Here is a 9,067-nt window from a genome sequence, read left to right on the forward strand (position 1 = left end):
CAAAAACCTGCAGGGAGACCGTCGGCCAGATCGAAAGAATACAACAGGACTGGTTTGATGAAAATGACCCGATAATCAATGTACTCATCAATGATAAATGTGCTGCTTTAACAGACTGGAAGAACAACCCTCAATCTCGGACCAAAGCTGATACCTTCCGCAAGAAGAAAGCTGTGACCCAGCGGGAACTTCGCAATCTAAAGAATAAATGGTTTAAAAAAAGCATGTGAAACACAATAATTTACAGATTAGCACAAAATGCACGAAATTTTGAATTCCACCAAAATATTTTACGGGCCAATCACTTGTGGGCATCCCCCCTCTGCTAATCCGATGGGAACTCCATAATTAAAGATGACGAAGGCCTCCTTCTGCACTGAAAGAGCACTACTATTCACTGCTCAACCGAAACACTGATATGAATGCCCTGACTACCCAGCAGGTCACTGAGCATCCAGAGCTGACCCACCTCAGCTATCCTTCATTCTTGGACGTGGTAGCTACTTCCATCAAACAGATGAAAAATAACAAAGCCTCAGGGCCTGATGGAATCCCAGCCGAGATGTATAAAGCAGGTGAACCTCTGCTTGCCAGCCGTCTCCACTCTCTTCTGGAGAATATATGGGAAAAGGACAAATTCTCCCAAGCTCTTAAAGACGCCTTCAACGTCAATATTTAAAGGAACAAGGGAGACCGGTCAGACTGTGGCAACTACGGCGTGATCTCACTGCTGTCCGTAGCTGGCAAGATTATCGCCCGAGTCCGAAACAGACTTCTTCCTGAGGCAGAAAACTTCCTCCCAATATCTCAATGTGTCTTTAGACCATCACGTGGCACCACTGACATGATCTTTGCTGTCCGACAGACAGAGGAAAAGTGCAGGGAATGGTGTCGTGACCTATACATGGCTTTCATCGACCTAACGAAGACTTTCGACTTCGTCAATAGGGAAGTCCTCTGGTGGATTCTCAGCCGTTTTGGCTGCTCACCAAAATTCATCGCCATTGTGAGGGAACTCCACTATGGCATGAACGGCAGTGTCTTACACATTGGCACCAAGTCTTTGTTCTTCCCCATCCAAACGGGGGTTAAACAAGGGTGAGTACTGACACCAACTCTCTTTTCCATTTTTTTGACTGGTTTTCTTACTCGTGCCAGTGCCAATTTAGTCGGCGGGGTAAACATTGAGTACCGGATGAAAGGTCTTTTCAACATAAGACGACTCCAGGCAAGAACAAAGGTGTCGGCAGCTTCCATTACTGAACTTCAGTATGCAGACGATCTCACGCTTGTCGCTCACACTGAACGCGACCTACAGGAAATCCCGAACACCTATGCAGATGCGCACACTTCGTCCTTGAGGTGAATGTATATAAGACTCAGATTCTCTTTCAACTTGCCCCTGGTTCAGACACACCTCCACCATCTACCCAGCTTAACGGTACTACCCTCTCTAATGTTACCCACTTTTGGTATCTCTGCTCCCAAATGTCCACTACTAAGGACATTGATGAAGAGATTCAGTATCGGATCAGATGTGCATCTCAAGACTTTGGCAGACTCCATTTCCATGCCTTCAGCTGTAGGAAGCTGAAATTATCTACAAAGTTACACGTTTATCTAGCAGCGGTCCTCTCCACACTGCTATATGGCAGCGAGACATGGGTCACATACAGAAGGCACCTCAAAGGCACTTGAAAACTTTCTCCAACGTAGTCTACATTCCATCTTCTGAGTTCGCTGGGAAGACAAGAGAACAAATGCCAGTAGGAGCATCGAGGCTACCATTATCCATGAACAATGACGCTGGATTGGCCATGTTACGCGCATGGACGACAGTAAACTACTTTACAGTCACCTAACGAATAGTAAATATAACGCCGGCGGGCAACTGAAAAGGTCTAAGGATAGTCCTAAGACAAACCTGAAAAATTGCCAAATCGACCCCCTCACCTGGGAGACGATTACTCCACATTGTAACGCTTGGAGGAGTACCAAACGAGGTGTCAATACTTTCGAGTAGGCCCGACTGCAAACCGGGGCAGACAAGCGCCAACGCCGGAAAGACGCTGCCACCGGGGTCTCGCTCGATGTAAACAACTCTGCCGGTCCCTTATCGGCCTCTTTAGTCACCTCAAAACTCACCAACCTAGGTGACATCCCTAATAACTTATATCATTGTATTATAGCTGGATGATCGTCAAAATCGAATCCGAGTGACAACAAAGTAGTAGTAGTAGTAGTAGTAGTAGTGTGTGTGTGTGTGTGTAATAATAATAATAATAATTATCGGTTTATCATCTCCCAAGGTAATTTCTTATACTGTGGTCGTGGCTGCGGGAACACTCAGCCAACACGGGATAGTTTTTAAGGGAAGGAAACAAGAGACACCGCGATCAATTGTGTGGGGACAAGCAAGTTAAAGAGGATAATTGAGAGAGAACAAGAGGGAGGGAGAGAGAGAGAGAGACACACACACACACACGCATAGGAAGAGAAAGAGAGAGGAACACACACACACACACTTACATATACACATAGAAAGACAGATGGAGAGAGAGAGAGAGAGAGAGAGAGAGAGAGAGAGAGAGAGAGACCACCAGCTTCCTGAAGTTATTTTTCGTGAGGAAGACTTATTGATACGGAAGCTGTGAGGGACACACTCGACCTTCACTGTATGGGGTAAGAAGTAAACACAGCTTCCTCACTCTGGTGTTTACTTTCACACACAGTTTACGAGAAAAACAACAAGGGATTCAATTATTGTTTGTGGTTCTGATATATATATATATATATATATATATATATATATATATATATATATATATATATATATATATATATATATATATCATGTAGATCCACAATGGAAACGTTGATAAGATAAATCTTGATAAAATCTCACAGGGAAAAGGGAAACATTGGAGCACCTTAGCTTTCGTCTTTATTCAAGACATCTTCAGAGGCAACTGAAGATGTCTTGAATAAGAATATTCTATTTATATATATATATATATATATATATATATATATATATATATATATATATATATATCACTGTAAGTGCGTGATCTAGGTATATGCTGATAACCAGAGAAGAAAACACAGAAGTTCCCAAGCGCTTTCGTGTAATTCACATCTTCAGGGGTGAGTACAGACTAGAGAGAAATACAAATCAAGGTGTATATATACAGAAGGGTGAGACCAGGTCCACAATGGTCAGGTATTAGTAATGACCCTACTAATCTTTAAATAGCACACAACGGTTGGTGGTCAGGTCAGATGGTCAGGTAGCCGGCCTTCTCACCTGGTCAAAATCTTCTTAATTACAAAATTGTCCAGCTTGTCCATGCCAGCTGGATTCGGTAAATGCTACTGACACCACATAAGAGGCACGGGCAGTTCCCATGAGGTTCACGCGCCATCAGCTCGATGAACAGGCTTTGTGTGAACATATAACAGAGTCTAGAACTGCTTTTAGTGTCCTTGTGGCCTAGCCGGTAAGCGTTCCCTAGTCACACCCAGTAGGTCGAGGGTTCGATTCCTTGCTGGTGAGGTCGCTGATTATATGTTCAAAGTCTGCGTGTTATATGGACTAAAAATGAAGTATATATATGTACCTCGCGTTTCATACCAGCTGGATTCGGTAAAATGCTACTGTCACCACATAAGAGGCACGGGTAGTTTCCCAATGAGGTTCACGGCGCCATCAGCTCGATGAACAGGCTTTGTGTGAAATATAACAGAGTCTAGAACTGCTTTTAGTGTCCTTGTGGCCTAGCCGGTAAGCGTTCCCTAGTCACACCCAGTAGGTCGAGGGTTCGATTCCTTGCTGGTGAGGCCGTTGATTATATATATATATATATATATATATATATATATATATATATATATATATATATATATATATATATATATATATATATATATATATATATATATATATATATATATATAATCTCTCTCTTTCTCTCTGCAAGGAACAACACCCACCTCTCAGGAACAAGTAACACCCAACCGTCCACATATACTGTAGGAAGGTGGATCAACGCCGCGTGTAAATAACTTTTTGTGCTGAGAGCGTTGTCAAGGATGATGCAAGAACACGTTGAAGCGACCTTGAGAAAGATTAACCGTGTTGCCTCTGTTACCCCGACATACTGTCTGTGTGTGTGTGTGTGAGAGAGGGGGAGTAGGTGTAGTTATGTGTGTGTGTGTATGTGAAGGTGGGCTACTTACATGTCCTCTTCACCAGTTCAGCAGAAAATGTCTTGTGAAGTATATTATAAAACAAAACCTGAACTGTAGATTTGACAGTGATGGTGGGTGTAGCTCTTCTCTTTCGTCGTGTGTAAAATGTTATTGTGTCTACAAGGGTTGACATAGAGGAGAATCTTTATATGTTTAAGTAACCCAGTGGTGTGGTTTATGATCATGTAGCTCTGCTAGCATCTGGAACCATCGCTCAACACATTAGTCCCTCCCTGTCCTTCTCTCTAATTTAAACTTGCAGTCCAGAAAAATCTGATAACATTGAGGTATCTTGATATCTTTGGTTATAACTGTAGTTTCCTATGAGTGAATTATTTTCGTCTCAGTGATGGAAATTTATACAGACAATGAAAAGAAAAGTTTGTTGTCATGAACCTAACCTAACTCTACGTCTGTGTACACGAGTATTGTGACTATTGTACAATAAAGATTAGGATGATTCTTGTCCTCGGGAGAACGAAATACTCAATCATTTGCATGTCTAATTTGGGGGCAAAACGGATTTTATATATTTTAGAATGACAAAAACAACTTAATTGGGGATGGAAGTAATTTTGATACTTTATCCTAGAAATAAGTTAAGAATTGGGGGTAATTTTACTATGGAACGCTTCAAATGTTTTTGAGGCTCAGTGTTTTTTTGTTAATAGGCTTTTACTTCATGGCCTCTGACACAATAGAAATCCCATAGATGCTCATTTGCCACTTCTCTGTGTAGGGTGCGTCCTGCTTACTGAACGATGACGTAACCACTTGCGTTAAATACTATGGAAGAGGTATGACAGGTGCAGCGGCAGGTAACACCATACCTCTTCCTTCATCTGGAGATGCTGCTATGATTTTATCAAATTATTCCGTCTGACTATTTTCACCTGCCTCTCAAACAATAAGAAAAACCACTGCAAAGATAAATTGTAACAACTTCCACTCGGCAGTGATCAATACACTAGGTGATAATTATTTCAATATGATTTTGTCACCTTTTACCAAGTTATAAATACAAATACTTAATACCTATATTCCAATGTTTGTGTTATATGACGTGTTCCGTTAGGTGGCGAAGTTTACTTGAGAACACAGGTGTGGTCGGGCAATCTCACTAACCTTATGATTTGTTTTTGTCTTTTAAACCTTGAACCCAACACTTATGGCAGTCCTTCATGACATATTCAAGTAACGTGGCTTTAGTTGACTCATGTACTCACTGTGGCAAGTGTCCACGTACTGTAATGCAATAAGGCGAACTGTAAGATGTTTTGGCAGCTTACCACGAACAGAACTTTATAGTATTATATATTATTATGATTATTTTTTGCACAGAAGAGCAACCAAATATAATGAAACTTAACCAACATCACTCTAGTATTGGTAAGTTAGGTTAGTTTAGCTAGGTTAGGTTAGATTAGGTTAGGTTAGGTTCTTGTAGTCAATAATCAACTTGTTTAAGCGGTCCTGTGCCAAAGTTTCCCCGTTTAGTGCACTTTAGTAAACAAACACACTATTTAATAAACAAACATACTATTTAATGAACAAACAGTACAATAGACAAATAGTAAACTAGTTGTTCAAAATCACAATGTGTATGTAACTAATTTTTAACTACTAGTCGTGTTGGATCCGATTTACCACTTTCACATTGTCGCCTTCAGTCATTCTGAACCACGACGCGAGCACCACGTTGGAGATAATCATTAATTTATATGTTATCTTCCGTAAATGTTTATGTATGGAAGTATGCAGTGAAATGAAATCGAGTCAAGTCCAGTTAAGTTAAGACAAGCCCAATCAAGTCAATTCTAGTCAAGTCAAGCCGGGTTAAGTCTAATCAAGTCGAATTAAGTCAAGTCATACAGATAATAAGCAAACAGGGTAATGCAGGTGGGTGGAGGAGGCGAGACAGCGGTAGGTGGATACATTAGCCTTGGAGTGGAGAGGACCGACCACAACCCGCACACTGAACCCCTGACCATGGGAAGGTCGCTGCCTCCTGTGTGGGCCCTGACTGGCAGAGAGAGCGATAACTCCTCGTGGGGGGGATAGTTGAGGTTGAGGTTCTGGTGCTCCTGTCCCTCTCGAACTTCAGGTCACCATCCTTGAGGGATTTATGTTGTTAAGATGCAGAAATGGAGGAGGGGTGGAGGGTAGTTGGGGTTGGAGGAATAAGAGTGTGGGTGGCTGAGGGAGGGAGAAATAAGGGTGTGGTGTGGTTACGAAGGTCAATCTTGAACCCAGCCAAAGATACACAGCAACAAACAGCGAAGAGGTGTAAGAGGATCAACACCTTCTGGCTGCATTATTAGTGGACGTAGCGTGTGGCCTTGCAGCAGCCGGCGGTAATGGTGGGGGCAGCAGGGGTGAGGTGCATTGTGTGCAGGTGTGTGGGAAGGTGAACACACAGAGGTACACGTACTCCAGCCCACCAAACACACAGGTCAGGAACCTACAGATGATGCAGGTTCATATTCACTTCTGTTATTTCTCTCTTCTACTTTCTGATTCTCTTTTAGCAACCAAATGTTTTCGTAAAATGAATCCCTATGAGAAGATGCGATCAATGTAGAATATAAAGTACTGTTTATCCATTCCTTAAATGCTTCAGATACCCAGTGAACGGTATACAAGCACTCTTTCAGTCATCTCAGAGGGCATTGCTCCAGGTTGGGCAGAAAGCCACGTTACACATCACCAAAGGTGGGTGACATTAATATCGTGTTGTAGCAGACCTTACCTCACACTATCCCTTCATAAACATACATCAAACATCACTCATATTGTTCAGTAGTAATTCTTGTCTCGTCTACGACACATTTCGAATAATAATAATAATATATATATATATATATATATATATATATATAAGGCCATGTGTAGCTTGTGTATGTATGTTTTCAAGATGTTTTTTTACTTTCGTCTTGCTTTTTGAATGGACTGCTAGATTATTGTGTGGGTTGAAAGACTGCAGGGGGTATGAGTGAGATAGTATTTACTACCGAATGGTGATACATATACATGCATATGTCAAGTAGGTGATTTCGTTACTTGATTTTTTTAATTTGTCTTTTCATTTATATAAATTAACCTTGGTATATCTAACTGCACACTCACATACATACACAAGCTACACATGGCCTTATATATATATATATATATATATATATATATATATATATATATATATATATATATATATATATATATATATATATATGATAGAAGTATCTAAGTGGGTGAAAGGAATCAATAAAGGGGATATAGATAAAGTTCTTATAATATCCGAGCAGGATAGGACTCGTAGCAACGGATTTAAGTTGGATAAGTTTAGGTTTAGGAGGGAGATAGGAAGGAGCTGGTTCACAAATAGGGTGGTGGACGAGTGGAACAAGCTTAGCAACTTTGTAGTAAGTGCTGAAACGCTGGAAAGTTTTAAAAGGAGACTAGATAGATTCATGGATGATAGAGAATGGTAGTAACTCTCGACAGGAGCTGCCATGCACAGGCCATCCGGCCTATTGCAGACTTCTTATGGTCTTATATATATATATATATATATATATATATATATATATATATATATATATATATATATATATATATATATATATATATATATATATATATATATATATATATATATATATATATATATTTCACGTAGCTCCACAATGCAAACGTGGATAAGATAAATCTTGATAAAATCACACGGGGGAAAAGGGAAACAACGGAGCACCTAAGCTTTCGTCTTTATTTAAGACATCTTCAGAGGCAACTGGATTACATGGGCAGAGTGAGACTTAAATATACAGGGTGACTTTATTAAACATGAGGTCAGGTCATAATGATGTCATCCACAAATCCCCACACCAACACCAACACACACGTAGAGGAGCTTAAGATATACATGCATGACATTTTAATAGAATATGAACACAACTGTCCATTCACATTTTGTCAGCGTGTTGGTGACCTTGTCATTGTCAGCAAGGAGGCTCTCCACCTTAAAGGGTATTTTCTCCCTTAAACAAGCGGCTTGGAGTCGTCCCCTCACTATGGTGTTTTATTGATAATGTTGTGCGACATAATTATATGACACTGCGGTGAAAAAGATTGTTCGATGTACGAGCCGAGGTGAGTAATAAAAGTAGCATTCCTCCTCAATCGTGCAAGTTCATTCTCTTCTCTCTTGTTATTCCCATATGCCGTGGACCACTCTTCAGTTGTATGTTTGACTCTGTTTGTGATGTTCAATGCAGTTTCGGTACCCTTAAGTTCTACCGCAGATTTGGCTAATTGATCTGCCCTTTCACTACCTGCTATGCTGCAATATCCGAGCACCCACACCAGACGAATGCTTTTGTCAATTGACTGTAGTTTATTGATAATGTTGCCCTGTATATTATTCATTTCTGTTTTGGCCACTTTTAATTGCTTTAAGAGCTGACATGGAATCTGAGAATATAACAAATTTATCACTATTGGAGTCATTTACATGGTCAATGGCGAACAACTCCGCTGTATTGGTCCATACTGGGCAGTCCCATTTACTCCCAACCCCTATTGCTCATATATCCATCCATCCTATGTTTGAAGCTATCCAGCATATTCGAGTTAATGATGATGTTTGGTAACTTGTTCCACTCATCCACTACTCTGTTTCTAAACCAGTGTTTACCTTTCTGGCGCCTAAATCTAAATTTGTGCAATTTAAAATCATTGCTACGAGTTCGTTCCTGGTTGGATAGTTTGAGTACCTTTGTAATGTCCCCTTTGTTTAGCCCTGACTTCCATTTATGCATCT

The sequence above is a fragment of the Homarus americanus genome, unplaced genomic scaffold, assembly GCF_018991925.1.
Source record: "Homarus americanus isolate GMGI-L3 unplaced genomic scaffold, GMGI_Hamer_2.0 scaffold11151, whole genome shotgun sequence".
NCBI classification, from domain to species: Eukaryota; Metazoa; Arthropoda; class Malacostraca; order Decapoda; family Nephropidae; genus Homarus; species Homarus americanus.